Genomic DNA, 15614 nt, shown 5'->3' with positions numbered 1-15614 from the left:
GAATATACATTGACTATTTTGATGTATTTGCCCACTCTCCCTCTTGATGCTTTGTTTACATTCTCATAATAGTATCTTTCAAGGACTGTGTGTGTGTTTAATGTATGGCACTGGGGCTTGAAGTCAGGGCTTTGAGCTTGCTAGACAGGCACGCTACCATTTGGGCCACGCTTCCACAGTCCTTTTTGTTCTAGTTGTTTCTGAGCTATCTCAGAAACTATCTACCCTATGGTCTCACTTTTTGCCCAAGCTTTTTTGGATTGTGATCCTTCTATTTACACTTTCTGCTGTAGCTGGGATGACAGGTATGTACCACCATACCCAGCCTTTTCTGTTGAAAATTGAATGAGTTGTGTGTCATCCTTGTACAGAGGCCATGCTAATCTTCTTTCTCTGTATCGTTCTTTTTTTTTTGTCAGTCATAGGGCTTGAACTCTGGGCCTGAGCATTGTCCCTCAGCTCTTCAACTCAAGGCTAGTGCTCTACCACTTTGAGTCATAGCTCCACTTCCAGTTTTCTGGTGGTTTATTGGAGATAAGAGTCTTTCCTTCCTGCCCGGGCTCGTTTTGAACCACAATCCTCATGAGTAGCTAGGATTATAGGAACACTCAATTTCTTTTTTTTTTTTTTTTAAGATGGACTGGCCTAAAGTCATGGCTCTCCACCATGAGCAGCTATTGTTTGAGATGGTGTCTCATGATCTTTTTGCCTGGACTGGCCTCAGACTGGGATCCTTCCACCCTGTACCCCCAAATAGCTAGGAGTGTGTGAACCACCGATGGCAGATAGTATGCCATCCTTTGGTGCAAATATCAATAGTATTGTGTTTTCAATGTTAAACTCCAGTTATTGATATGTAGGAGCATGTTTGACTTGTATATTACTCTTATATCCTGCAACCTTGCTATAACTTTTACTTATTTGCAGTATTCTACAGTCATGTCATGTGTGAACAAATACAGTATTATTATTAATTTTTGAGTTAGGGCCTCAATTTTAGCCAGCCTGGCTTAGAATTTGTGATCTTCCTGTCTCAGCTTTCCAATTACTGGTATTATCCACACTGGGACAGCAGTTCTTATTTCTTTCCTCTGAATTTCTGCATACTTTTTTTTGTTGTTGTCGCTACTTTTAGGGCTTGAACTCAAGGCCTCACACTCTTGCTTCGCTTTTTCCACTCAAGGTTGTCACTCTACCACTTGTGACATGCCTCCATTTCCAGCTTTTTGCTGGTTAACTGGAGATAGTCTCAAAGACTTTCTTGTCTGGGCTGGCTTCAAACATAATACTCATAGATCTCAGCCTCTTGAGTAGCTAGGATTATAGGCATGAGCCATGACACAAGGCTACAAGCCACTCCTTTTTTTTTTTTTTTTTGTAGGAGCATGGTGAAATTTATAGTATTCTAAATCAATTTAGAACATTATCAATACAGTTTGTTAATTTTCCTTCATTTTTTAGAATAAGTACAAATGGGACTAGGGAAGAGAGGCAGCATTGATTAGTTTTCCTTAGTTAATAATATGTTTTCCCTGTGCATCGAGCTTAAAATCCAGAATGGATTTTTTTAATGTTATTAATTCTGTAAATCGGATTATGAGTACAGAACTGCTTCTTGGTCAAAAATCACCCCTTCCATCATTCTTCCCCATTTCCCCCTCCCATTTCTACCCTCAAGTTGCATAGTTCAGTTTTACATAATGTACACTGACTCTAATGACTGCATTTCCTTACCCTTCCTCCCTCCATTCATGTACAAGCCACTCGTGAAACATGGGTTTCTGTCTGTCTGGGCTGGTTTTGAACGCGGTCCTCAGATTTCAAGTTCCTGAGTAGCTAGGATTACAAGCTTGAGCCACCTGCTGAACTCCACACTCAACTCACTGGTTCCATCTACACAATTATTTCCCTGTCCGGTCTTATCATGTGAGCTAGGACTCCAGTAAGATGGTAAGTTGGGGTTGTAAGAGGAATCATTCTCATCTTGCTCTCAACCTTAGAGAGACAGCAGCTACTATTTTACTATGACATACAAAGTCAGCCTAGGCTAACCTTTTTTTTTTTTTTAATTTATTTTGGTCATGGGGCTTTAACTCTGGGCCTGGGCACTGTCCCTCAGCTCTTCAGCTCAAGGCTAGCGCTCCACCACTTGGGCCACAGTGCCACTTCCAGCTTTTTCTGCTTATGTGGTGCTGAGGAATCGAACCCAGGGCCTCATGCATGCAAGGCCAGCACTTTATCACTGAGCCACCTTCCCAGCCCTCGAACTAACTTTTAGCTAAGGAAGTTGCCTTCATGTCTAGTTTGCTGAGAGTTTTTTTTTTTCCCATGGATGAGTGTTAGATTTTATTCTATCTTCTTCTGCTAAATAGTTCGTGTGTGTGTGTGTGTGTGTGTGTGTGTGTGTGTGTGTGTGTGTGTGTGTGTGTGTGTGTGTGTGTTTGTGCTCGTGCGCGCGTGCGCGCGGATCTGGGGCTTGAACTCAGGGCCCTGGTGCTGTTTCTTAGTTAGTTTTTTTTTTTTTCCACTGAAGACTAGTATTCTACTGTTTAGGCCACAACTCTACTTCCAGCTTTTGGATGATTAATTGGAGTCTAACAAACTTTTCTGCCCAGGCTTGTTTCGAAGTTTGATCCTCAGATCTTAGCTTCTTAAGTAGCTAAGGCTGTACAACCTTGGACAAGTAGCAGAAATAGCTTGTTTTTCATTTCTGAAATAGCACCAGCATCTGCTCTGTGGAGTTACAGCAGGGACCAAATGTGTACATAGAAGTGCCTAGATGGGGCTGGGAAGTTGGCTCAGTGGTAGAGCACTTGCCTTGCATGCATGAGGCCCTGGGTTCGATTCCTCGGCACCACATGAGCAGAAAAAGCTGGAAGTGGCACTGTGGCTCAAGAGGTAGAGCACTAGCCTTGGCCTGAAGAGCTGAGGGACAGCACCCAGGCCCAGAATTCAGGCCCCGTGACTGACCAAAAAAGAAAAAAAAAAAAAAGAATAAGAAGTGCCTAGAGAAATGTCCATCAGCACCAATGGAGTCCAGCCTGCTCCCATGACCCCCTTCTCCGTCTTCCCCTGCCTGCCACCCCCAGCCTCTGGTGAGTGGCTGTCCCTTAGCTCCCTCCTTTGGCTGGGGACACTGGCCCTGGATTCATTTCAGCTCAGTTCCCTGGGCTGGAACATGGAGAGGACTAGCTTGCTCCTCCTTCCCCTCCTCCCCAAAGTTTTAGGCCTTCTAGGTTGGCCGTGGCTTTCCAACAATGGCGCACAGCAGAATCCTCGTGGTGTTAGGAGAAATCTATGCCCTCCACAGCAGTTGCATTCATTCAGTGATTCGTCAAATCTATGAATATTTATTGAGTTCCTCCTCTCTGGTAATAAGGTGCTGGCTGAGACAGACGAGTTTCCACCTTGCACCTCTTGTGGCTGTGTAGGAAGGTAAACACACAGTTAATTGAGTGTAGGTCTAGTCAAGGCAGGATAGCAACTGTAACACCCAATCCTCAAGTTTCAGGGGCTTCACGCATGGTGAGAAGCTCCCTTCAGCAGCACTCATCCAAGCAGTGACTCAGGAACCCAGCTCCTTTCTATTTTGGGGCTCCACCCTGTTGCAGGTTCTCTGTGTCCCCTCCATTCAGCCAGGAGATAGGGAAAGGCAGTGAGTGTGAAAGTTGGTATTGGAGGTGAAGGTCAAGGCCAGAAATGATCTCCATTGCTTCTGCCCTCCCTCCCTTCATGGGCTAGAATCTGAGAGCATGGGCCCCCACATGCTCCTCCAAAGGAGCTTGGGAAATGTGATCTAGCTATGTGCCCAGGATGAGAGGGTAATTGGGTTTGTTGGATTCGCGGAAGTTTGTGCCTCAAGTACCAGCATTTATTTGTTAGAGGTCAGCTGGGGAGATCAGCTGACAGGGTAGGTGACTTCTGACCTGCAGTGGAGGAGGAAGAGGAGCTGGCCAGGAGAAGAGGAGGAGAAATGCTCCTACTTGTGCATAGGAAGGGGTTGCCTGGAGTGTTCTGAGAACAGACAGACATTCAATCTGAAGATAGCTGAGTGGGGGAGTCGGGGAGGGCCATGAGCAGTGAGCCCAGACAAATAGAGGGAACTGGGTGTGAAGAGATGTGTGAAAAAGCTGGCCAGGATGTGGGAGCTGGGAAAGGAGCGGTGATGTAGAGAATGGGACGGGGGAGCAAGAGGCCCTTCCACTCTGGGCCTTCAGGGCCTCCCAGCTGTGTTAAAGGCTGGTTCCCAGTGTGGCATGTTTGGGCGGTGGTGGGGCCTTCAAGGGGGGGGGAGGCGGAAGGTGAGTGGGAGGTCTTTAGGTCATTGGGGGGGGCGTGTCCTGCAAGGGGACTGTGGAATCCTCATCTCTTCCTCTCCCTCTCTTTTGCTTCCTGGCCATAAGGTAAGCAGTTTTGCTCTACCATGATGATGTTCTGCCTTACCACCAGACCCAGGGGGCTGGCGCCTTCCAAACCTTTTCCCCTTTATAATTGATCACCTCTGGGTATTTTGTTATGACAGTGGAAAGCTAATACACACTTTGGGAGAGGGCTGAGCTCGGGCAATGACAGAGGACACTATGTAGCAGGAAGGCTGGACAGGACCTGGTGCCTCATCAGGTGGGAGTGACGGAGAGGAATTGAGGACACTGATGAGGTTATTGCCCAACTCCATCACCACGGGCAGCCACATCTGGCTGTGACTCAGGTTGTAAATAAAGTTTTATTGTTCAATAGCCATGCCATTCATAATGTATTGTCCATGTCTGGTTTTACATGGAACTGGTCATTGTAACAGGAACTTAGACTCTCAGAGGCTAAAATATTTAAATATTCTGCCCCTAACCGACAGCTGTGCCAACTCATGAGCCATAGTAGCTTGTTTCAGTAAACTTTTTTTTTTTTCATGGTCATGGGGCTTGAACTCAGGGCCTGGGCACCGTCCCTCAGTTCTTTTGCTCAAGGCTAGGGCTCTACCACTTTGAGGCACTGGGCTACTTCTGTTTTTTTTTTCTGTCTTTTTTTTTGGGGGGGGGTCCAGTCATGGGGCCTGAACTCTGGGCCTGGGCACTGTCCCTCAGCTCTTCAGCTCAAGGCTAGCACTCTACCACTTGAGCCACAGCACCACTTCCGGCTTTTTTTTCTTTTTGCTTATGTGGTGCTGAGGAACGAACCCAGGGCCTCATGCATGCAAGGCAAGCGCTCTACCACTGAGCCACCTTCCCAGCCCCGCTACTTCTGGTTTTTGAGTGGTTAATTGGAGGTAAGAATCTCAAGGGGACTTTTCTGTCTGAACTGGCTTTGAACTGTGATTCTCAGATCTCAGCCTCCTGAGTAGCTAGGATTGTAGGTGTGAGCCACTGGCACCTGGCCTGTTTCAGTAAACTTTTATTTATTGATCTATTACTCTGTGTGTGTGTGTGTATGTGTGTGTGTGTGTGTGTGTGTGTGTGTGTGTGTGTGTGTGTGTGTGTGTGTGTGTGTGTGTGTTGGCATGGAGCTGAAGCTCAGGCCTCATGTTCCCACTTGGCTTTTTCCATTCAAGGCTAGCATTCTACCACCTGAGCCACAGATCTACTTCTAGCATTTTGGTAGCTAATTAGAAATAAGAATCTCACAGACTTCTTGCCCTGGCTGGCTTCAAATTGCGATCCGCAGATCTCAGCTTCCTGAGTAGCAAGGATTACCGTTATGAGCCACTGGTGCCTGGTGCAATAAATGAAAAAAATTTTTTTCATGATGTCATGATTGAGGCCACGATCACTCTTGTTCTTTTTCTTCCTTCCCTTTCTATCTCCTGGCCGTCCTTGATGGTGCCAACCAGCATCAAATAAACTGGCAGCAAGGTTGGCGTGGCAGCTGTGGGCAGCGGCCACACATGGACACCGAGGTCCACAGCACATCTGGCTGCGGCTGTGGCTGGCCAGATGTGGGGCCTTGTGAGCTGAGCTGGCCTCTGGGGCCAGGCGGTTCAGGCTGATGGTTTTTCTGGAGCAGCCCCATGTTCTCAGACATGCTGTCATTTACTCTGAATGACAGTCCCTGGGGCTCCGCTCTACTGCACTGCCATGGTGCAGACCCAGAGTAGAGACCAGGGGATATGTTTGGGCCCAGCCGAGAACAGTGGCCGGCAGACCTTCCCGGAGTTGGAGCCGTGGGCTCTCTCTCCTGAAGACTGTAGGGACTGGGCAGAGGTGTCCGCAGGGCAGCGCTGGCCCCTGGCCCTCTCAGCCATCTGGTGCTGCCTCACGGGTCCTAACCAAGGTTACAGATGTGCCCTGGGCAGTGTGGGAATGCAGCTTTGCACAGTAATGAGTTTATTCCTGAGGTCAGCAGTATAAATAGTTGAAAAATGTATTTCCTGTTCCAAGCCAAATAATCAGTGGCAGTACGTTGGCTGGGGGCCGTGGATGGGGCTTCAGCCATGCGCGTGCCTTGTTTTTGGCCACGGTTAGGGGCAGGAGCTCCAGAGAAGGAACATCGCTGCACATGCCCCGTCTTGTCGTTGATGGCGGGCATCCTGGGCATGCTCCAGCAGCCTGGTGCCCTCCTAGTGGGCCCCTGCTGTGACTGTGTTGTGTAGAGGTCCGTGGGTCCAATGATGGAGAGGCCCAACATCAGACCCGGCCTTTACGACGAGGATAGCCTTGGTGCTCAGCACAGTTCCTGACATGTTGGTGCTGTTGAGCCAGCGTGGTGGCTCAAGCCTGTAATCGTAGCTACTTGGGAGGGAGAGATCCAAGGATCATGGTTCAAGGCCAGCCTGGCTATAAAAGTTCATGAGACCCCCATCCCAACCAATGGATGGGTGCTGTGGTGTGTGTCTGTCATCCCGAGCAGTTCAGGAAAGCAGAAGGATTGAAGCCAAGGCTAGCCCAGGCATAAAAATACCTTAAAAATAAAAAAGGTAAAAAAAAAAAGGGCTGGAGGTGTGGCTCAAATGGCAGAGCACCTGCCTAGAAAGTGCAAAGCTATGGGGCTGGGAAGGTGGCTCAGTGGTAGAGCACTTGCCTTGCATGCATGAGGCCCTGGGTTCGATTCCTCAGCATCACATAAGCAGAAAAAGCCAGAAGTGGTGCTGTGGCTCAAGTGGTAGAGTGCTAGCCTTGAGCTGAAGAGCTGAGGGACAGCGCCCAGGCCCAGAGTTCAGGCCCCACAACCAAAAAAAAAAGAAAAGAAAAGAAAAAGAAAAAAAGAAAGTACAAAGCTATGGGTTCAATTTCCAGTACTTCCTCCCTCCAATCCCCAAATATGCAAGCAATGCTGTTGGATGAGAAAATTTTATTTTTCTGCCTGGCCTGTTAGTAGGGGACTGGACATCCAGTGGGTCAGAGGTTACACTAGTGGGTGAGGACCTGGGGTTTGGAAGACATTGGGAGCTAGAGCTGTGGGTTAACCCAGAAATGGCCAGGTGGTTAGGCCCACTTTCCACCAAGTGTTCACTACCTGTGTGTGAGGTGCTTTTCTATCATGTGCATACCTGGATCTTTGCCACCATGCACACACTCATTCATTCATTCATGAATGCCATCACTCATTGGTTCATGCATCCTGCAGACAGGTGGTGTGCAGGTAAGAAGGGGCAGTACTGTCACCTTCACAGATGTCCCTTCCCCACTGGATCCCTGCTGACCATCCCCACTTTGCTTGGCTGCCTCTTCTCCATTTTTTTGACTGGAATCTTCCTCATCTACCCGGACTCAGGCCTTCCCTTATCTGGCAGGCCCTAGTGTACTGGTCTTAAGGGTTCTTAAGGGCAGGGCCTGTTTCTGGTTCTTTGTCTGGGCCCTGGAGTGGCATCTCACGAAAGGTAAGAACTCAATCAATCCTTGTTGTATGTGTGTATAATGCTAAAGGAACGACCGATTTTTGTACTCCAACCCACAGCTTCCTTCCTAATCTTTTTTCGCTTGAACTCAGGGACTGGCTGTGCTCGGCAGTTTTGCTTCAGTCTGGCACTCTACCACTTGAGCCACAGCTCCACTTCCAACTCTTTTTTTCCGCACAGGTTAACTGGAGTCTCGTGGACTTTCTGGTCAGGCAAGCTTCAAAAGGTGATCCTCAGATCTCAGCCTCCTGTGTGGCTAAGATGATAGGTATGAGCACCAGCACCTGGCTCTTCCCCATTCTTAAAGTCCTCTCTAATAAACAGAGTGCCGCTCACCAGGCTATTTCTCACAGGGTGTTCACCTTCTAGAGGGTAAATATCCTTAAAAGCACAGAAAAGGTGAGCAACTCATCTAGCCTCAAACAACAAGGTGGGAGTGCCAGTAAGAGCCAAGTGGAGCCCTGGAGATCATTCCCAATGTGGGACTTGGCCCATCAGGGAGCCTCAGCAGAGCAGGGAAAGGCCTTAGGATGCAGCCTCTGGAGACTTGGTGACGTGGCTCCTGGGGATGCCACCTCTGACTTCCGTTCTATCTGGGAGCAGAGCTGAACACTTGCTGTTCCAGCCAAGGATGTGATTCGGGACCAAACAAAGATGTTCTGCAGTTTATGGTCAGATAAAGCCCAGGGTTGCGGTGTCCTTTCCTGCCCTCTTTTGTGCCCATGTGGGCTGAAATTCTCCCCTTCCCTGGCAGGTCTCCCTCCTACCTGGAAGACACAGTAGCTACCCACAGTCTAGAGGATGGCACTCAGACCTTTCTAGAATCTTCTCCAGCATTCTGTCCTGAACCTGAGCACCCATAAACTTCCACTCCTGGAACTTTGGGCCCATTCACTTTGATTTGGTAAAGTGACACTCCTCCTGCCTGAGTCGGGGGACCCCATTTTCTCCTGTGACAGCTAAATAAGGTGACTGCTAATTTTCAGCTCCTCTTTCTTTGATAAACAAGACATGCAATTCTCTGTGTACCCGAGTCCATCAGCAATAACAGAAATGGTCCCTGCCTGGGTTTGTCTCCCGGTATCTCCTCCCTGCCTCTCTCCCATTGCTATCTGGGTGGAGGCCACAAAGTAGCCCACACTCATGCTTTAAATCATGGTCACCATTCCTGTGGGGTCCTGGATGGAGACTCAGCACAGGGGACCACAGTTAGGGACCTCCCGGCCCCCATGCCTGTCCGGGCTGGTGGTGGGGAGCTTTGTGTATGTGTCCAACCTAAAGCATGAACTCAGGACCTGTGCACTATTCCTCGGATTTTTTTCTAGTGCTCTACCACTCGAACTACATCTTCATTTCTGGCTTTTTGGTGGTTAATTAAAGTCAAGAGTCCCATAGGACTTTCCTGCCCGGGCTGGCTTTGAACCATGTATCTCAGATCTCAGCTTCTTGAGTAGCTAGGATTACAGGTGTGAAGCACTGGTGCCCAGCTGTGTGTGTGTGTGTGTGTGTGTGTGTGTGTGTGTGTGTGTGTGCGGTGGGGGGACTTTTTGCACAGAAGCAGTTGCTCAGGGCCAGAGTTGGGGCAGCCCCCCCCCCCTTCAGAGCTCTCCCTTGGAGCAGCAGGTGGCTCTGGGACAGGGGGTGGAGCCAGGCATGGGGCTGTACTTTGGCTCTGCACTCATTGCCAGTGGTCCTGTCACCATGTGTGGCTCTGGCCCTTGTTCACAGGGGTAGGAGCTCCATCCCTTCCTTGCTGGGCCAGGGGACCCCTGGTTTCCCAGCCATGGGAAAGCAGGGCTGAGTCCACAGCCCAGCCGGGGGTGGGGTGGGGGGAAACGGGCGCAGACGCAGTGGCAATCCCACTGTCTGGCTTCTGAGCTCAGAGGAATTCGCCTGGGGACCGGGCCTGGGCAGCTGGTGGCTGTGGTGTCAGCTGTAGCCGAGTCCCAGCTGGATGGCACGGGTTGGGCCGGGCTGCGTGTGGAGTATGCAGACGCCTCATCTTGAGCTGCCCAGTAAGACCAGGTGTCCAGCTCGTGGATCCCCAGAATTTGGGGAGATCGGGGGGCTCCCAGCCCCTCACCCACCCCAGCAGGTCACCCTGAAGCCGGAGGGAATGTCAGGGTAGGGCAGGACGACAGGCTGGGACGGAGGGCAGGGGCTACCTAGCGGGCAGCACTGCCTGTGTGTCGTACGTCAAATGAATCAGCGCTGCCTCTTCTCTGAGGGGCTTTTGTGAACATTCTGCCGCAGAGGAGGCCAGGGACCCAGCTGGCATCCAGGCCAGTGTCCCGCGAAGCCCACGCAGACACGCTTTGAATCCCCGCCACTGCCTTCTCCTCCACCTCCCCAGCCGCTCCGGGATTGTGACAAATTGAAAATCCTATTAGTGTTAAATTAATAGGCTTTTCTTGTGGGGCAGTGGGCCGGAACGGTGGCGGCCAGGGCTGAGCACACTGGTGGGCGGAGGGTCTGGGCAGCCGGGGTGGTGGGCCAGCCTTCCAGAGCCCTTCCTGCCCTTATTACCCAGCTCATCCCCCTGGCTGAGCAGCCTTTTATCTGGGAGAGGGGCAAAGGCGCTTTGAACCTTGGAATTAAAATCTGCTGATGCCTGGGACAAAGGATGAGCTTCCAGACCACCACCCCTCCTCCTCGGCCCAGCCTGGACCGTCTGAGGGCTTTGGGGCCCAGGGGTCGTCTGAGGTCTCTGACCCTAAGGGCTAGGGGCATGTGCCCGGCAGGGAGCAAGGAGCTTTGTGCTTTTCCAGGCTGTGGGAAGGCTGAGCCATGTGCTGGGGAGTTGGCATGGGGGCAGGGCAGGGTTCCAGAGGCTTGTCTCCAGCAGATATGCACCCATCCCTGTGTGTTTCTGGAGTAGGTTCTGGGGGTCTAGCTACTGCATCGGGCTTTGGGAGGAGGTGGTTGGAGCTTCGGGGTGAGCGGAGGAAGAGGAAGAGGCCAGAGTGGCAGGAAAGAAAGGCGGAGAGGAGTGAGGAGGGGGAAACAGTGAGGATGTGGGAGGGAGGACTTTTTCAGATTTCAAGGAACTTCATCTTTGGTGGTCGTGGGAGACAGGGTCTCACTATGGAGCACAGGACACGCTGGAACTTGCAATCCTCCCGCCTCAGGCTCCTGAGTGCAGGGATTACAGGCATGCACTACTGTGCATGGCAGGAAGCTTCATCTTCTTTTCCTATTTCCTAGTTCAGGAATACATCCTGAGTGAAGGAAAGAGTTTTACGTGTTTACACATCCGCCTGGGCCCTGAGATGCGTCTCTGTCTCTGTCTCTGTCCTTAACTTGTTTTTATCAAGGTGATGTCCAGAGAGGTTACAAATACCTACAAATACATTTCTTTTTGGACAATATCACCCCTTCCCTTACTCTTTTCCCTCCCATCATCCCCTACAAGTTGTATAGTTCTTTTTCCACATGGTGTCCAATGGAGATGGGTCTCCTAACACCTCGTCCAGGTTCTGAAGCCAGCCATGGAGCAGAAATAGCAGGAACTTCTGGGAAGGGCTTTATGGAACCTCCTTTCCCACTAAGCCTCCAGTGTTTTATGAATATTAATTAGCCCCCAGGGAGCTGCTGGTACCCAGGTGCTAAAGCCAGGGCGACCTGCTGGGAACCTGGCTGGGCAGCGAGCCCTGGTTGCTGGAGGCTACGCTATACCTGTGCCCCACGACCCCTCCACAGACAGGGGCTCAGGGACTGAGGTTCAGCCCTGCTGTGGCGCAGGCCGCGGAACACCTTGCAGATGCTGAGGCTGTCTGTTTTCCTCCTGGAAGGGGGCGGAGCAAGCTGCTCTCAGCTCTGACTCTGTGCCCAGTGCTAACCCCTTTGCCAGGTGTCCGGATGTGGTAGTGAAAGATGGGGGTTTGGACGTCCAGCCGCCTGACTGCAGCGGCCTGTGACCCCTTGCTTCACTGGGTTTCCTTCTTTTTTTTTTGGCAGGGGGCGGGGGGTGCTGGCACTGATACTTGACCTCTCAGGACTGGTGCTCTACTACTTGAGCCACAGCTCTTCTTCTGCCTTATTGGTGGTTAATTGGAGATAAGAGTCTCATGGACTCTTCCTGGCCAGGCTGGCTTTGAACTGAGATCCTCAGATCTCAGCATCCTGAGTAGCTGGGATTACAGGCGTGAGCCACTTGTGCTTGGCCTGGCTCTTCTAATGATCCTCTTGTCTCTGGCTGGCCCAGTCCAGCTGTGTGCTCACCGTGGTGCCCTTTCTATCTCGGTGACTCCCAGGCCTGGCCTGGCTCACACTCAGTGTCCAGGGCTGGTTCAACTGTGAGTGTAAGAGTTCCACTGAGGGGATTAGGAGCAGAGTGAGAAAGAGGAGGAACTGGCAGAGACCAGAGAGAGGGGGTGAGACCAGAGAATGGAGCCTCTGACATGGAGATGGAGGAGGGGTGAAGACTCTGGATCCTGGCAGAGGCAGAGGGGAGGAAGGCAGGTGGGCAGGAGGCTGGAGGTTGGGCTTTGTGGAATCGGGGACCTGGAAACAAGGATAAGCTGGGCAGGAAGCATTGGCAGGGGCTGCAGGGTGGGTGGGAAGGGCAGTGCAGGAGCGCGGGCAGTGCAGGAGCGCGGGCTTCAAGGGCAGGGAAGGGTAGAGAGGGCTTCAGGGCAGGGAAGTGTGGTCTAAGGTCCTGAGATCCCTGCAAAGATCTAGTACAGGATAATCAGAGGTGCTGGTGATGGGGGTGAGGTGGCAGAGAGGTCCCAAATCCTGGGGACCAGGAGATCCCCTTGTTTCCTCTCTGGCACATGTCCTGTCTACTGGGATCTGCAGAATTGTGTTTCCATTCTCCACCCTGATACAAGCCTTCCTACAGCACAATCTGCCCCTCTCATCTCCCTGTCTAGAACCTTCCATGACTCCCTAGTGCCCAGAGATGAATGCTGCCCCACTCTTCGGGCCCAATTATACTCCTTTCCACTACAAACCTGTGTCTGACCCTGCTCAGCTTTACCTCAGCATTGTCCCCTGCACATAATCTCCTCTGGTGTCCCCTGGTCTCTTCCTCCGGGAGGGCCTCTCCATGGCCCCCATCCTGCCCCGTTAGGCCCCCTCCTCCTCAGATGGCATTTAGCAGTCAGTGTCACATTGTCACTCTGTCAGGGTGAGATGGGAGGCCAGGGAGGCCCCGGGCCCCGCATTGCTCACTTGTGAATCTGCAAGGCTGAGTTCAAGACCTTAGACAGACTTCTGTTCTTAGGAAGTGCGTGGATGAACAAAGCCGGATGGGCCGGATGGGCCGTGAGCACCTGGTGGGGATCTCAGCCTGACTGGGGGGGGGGGGGGGGGGGAGAAGACCTGAGCACTGGATGGGGCCCAGCAGGCGCTCAGCCTTCTCTTGGGAGGTTATTTTGGTCTTGGCAAATCAGCCCCTTTGGAAAATGTGAGCCGTGTTTGATCCGTGTCTCCACTCCCGACGCCCTCCTTCGGCGTGGATCGAGACAGTGCCTCTGTTAATAAAGAGTAATTATGGGCAGGATTAGAAAGCTTCTCAGGAGCAGCAGGTGGGGGGCCTTGCCCCAGGCGGGGGTGGGGGGTGGGGGATGAGCTCCCACAGGGAGGAGAGGATGTGACCCAGGCCCATCCTCAGGGGAGGGGTGAGAACAGGCCTACGAGTCACTTCCCATACCCCAGGTGATGACCGGGGGTCAGGGGGAGGGGGAGAAGCTTCCCAGCTCAGGTGGTGGTGGGGCCTGGCCTGGGGGACAATGGTCATCATGCCCATTTCTGTGCTTTGGCATCCTTGGTTGTTCTAGAGCATCTGGACTCCTCAGTGGAAGTCGGTTTCTGTGTTTTCATGTACAAAGACTCACTGAGTAAGGTTCTGAAAGGCTTCCCTGAACGCCATCCTGTAGAGGAGGAACTAAGGTGGGCGGACTGATGACGGACTGGTCTCTAAGACTGAAGGTGTGGTGAGGGTCTCCTTACACGGCTCACTGAAGCACAGGCAACAGCAGGAAGGTGTAAAAACCTCAGTGGAGAGCTAGTGGGAGAAGAACCCCATGCTGTTCTGCTGTCTTCTCTCTTCCCCCTCTCTCTTTCCCCCTTTCTCTTTCTCTCTGTCTCTGTCTTTGTCTGTCTGTCTGTCTGTCTGTCTGTCTGTCTGTCTGTCTGTCTGTCTGCCTGCCTGTCTGTCTGTCTGTCTGTCTGTCTGTCTCTCTCTCTCTCTCTCTCTCTCCCTCTCTCTCTTGCTATCTTGAAATCTGGGCCTCTCTGCTTTTTCCATTGATGGCTGGTGCTCTACCAGCTCTTTGCTGGTTATTTAAAGAGTCTCTCAGACCTGGGGCTTGAACTTAGGGCCTGAGCTTTTTTGCTCAATGCTGGCACTCTGCCCCTCCAGCCACTCCTCCACATTTGGCTTTTTGCTGGTGAATTGGAGATGAGAGTCTTGTGGATTTGTCTACTCCGGCTGACTTCCAACCACAATCCTCAGATCTCAGCCTCCTGAGTAGTTACAGTCATGAGCCACTGGCACCTGGCTAATCAAGGTGACTTTAAAGACAAGAAAGATAAATTTTATGAAGTCTAATTCAGAGAAAAAGGAAAAAGCTCAAGTTCATAATTCAAATAATTCATATGTTCAAATATGTAGAACACAGCCTCAGTTTTGGCGGACATAAAAAGAATGTGCTAATGTTCTGATTTAAAAATAAAACTTCTACAAATGTACCTGGAAGGGAGGTATAAGGTCCATTCCTGGATGGTGAGCAGACCCCGCCCAGTACCTTCGTTACCTAGGCAACTGGGACACCTGGAAGAGGTCACATCTGCATCCGCTGAGGTCACATCTGAATCTGATGTGGCTACACCTTTCTCCCACCTGGTCCCACCTCTTACCTGGTCCCACTTCCCTTTACCTGGACACACCCTTCCCCGCCCCATACCCTATAGAAGGCCTAACTCAGGGCCAGATGCTCTCTTTTGCCAGCCGCGTGGAGTGCCAACCTTGCCTGGTCCCAGCAGGTCTACTAAATAAACCTACCTGAATACCACGTGCGTGGTACTGTTCTTACTTGGCTACCTCTTTTTAAAAATCTAACAAGAGAGATAAAGAATTGAAACAGATCAATAAATATCTCAAAGAAAAATAATAACTCTTAACAAAATCTCTAGGCCCAGATGTTTTTCACAGAGCAATTCCACTAAAACTTGAAGAATGACTTAAATAACTTCCATTTTAAGATGGTCCAGGATTGAGTACCTTCATATATAAAGATCTCTGGTAAAGAAAGAAAGAAAGGATTGACAGGAAAATAGAGACAGTAGAGGAACAGGTTACTCAGAGGAAAAGAAAACAAATGGTTCTTTGAGGAAAAATATGGGAAGATGATCGATTCTATTAAAAAATAAGAGAACTTCCCACTAACAGACAACAGCATGATTGATAACAGGTCTCACTGACAGCGCAAAAGTCCGGAACTAGGTAAGTCATTGGGTTCATATGTTTGTGGAGAAATAAAAATGCTCATGACCTTCTGGTAGAAAATCCATTTGTTAAACCTGTATAGAAAAGCCACATGGGGGGCTGGGAAGGTGGCTCAGTGGTAAAGCGCTTGCCTTGCATGCATGAGGCCCTGGGTTCGATTCCTCAGCACCACATAAGGAGAAAAAGCTGGAAGTGGTGCTGTGGCTCAAGTGGTAGAGCGCTAGCCTTGAGCTGAAGAGCTGAGGGACAGTGCCCAGACCCAGAGTTCAGGCCCCCCAACCGGACCCCCCCACCAAAAAAAAAAAAGAAAAAGAAAAAAGAAAGAAAGCCACA

The 15614-nt window shown here is 50.8% G+C and overlaps 1 pseudogene; it reads right to left on the bottom strand.

Moving 5' to 3' along the window:
- Positions 1 to 336: 336 nt before the first annotated feature.
- On the bottom strand, positions 337 to 434 carry LOC138838472 (U6 spliceosomal RNA; annotated as a pseudogene).
- Positions 435 to 15614: the final 15180 nt, after the last annotated feature.

This window comes from Dipodomys merriami, unplaced genomic scaffold (genome assembly GCF_024711535.1).
Source record: "Dipodomys merriami isolate MVZ:Mamm:240054 unplaced genomic scaffold, mDipMer1.0.p SCAF_28, whole genome shotgun sequence".
NCBI lineage: Eukaryota > Metazoa > Chordata > Mammalia > Rodentia > Heteromyidae > Dipodomys > Dipodomys merriami.
This window is presented reverse-complemented; position numbering and strand designations above follow the sequence as displayed.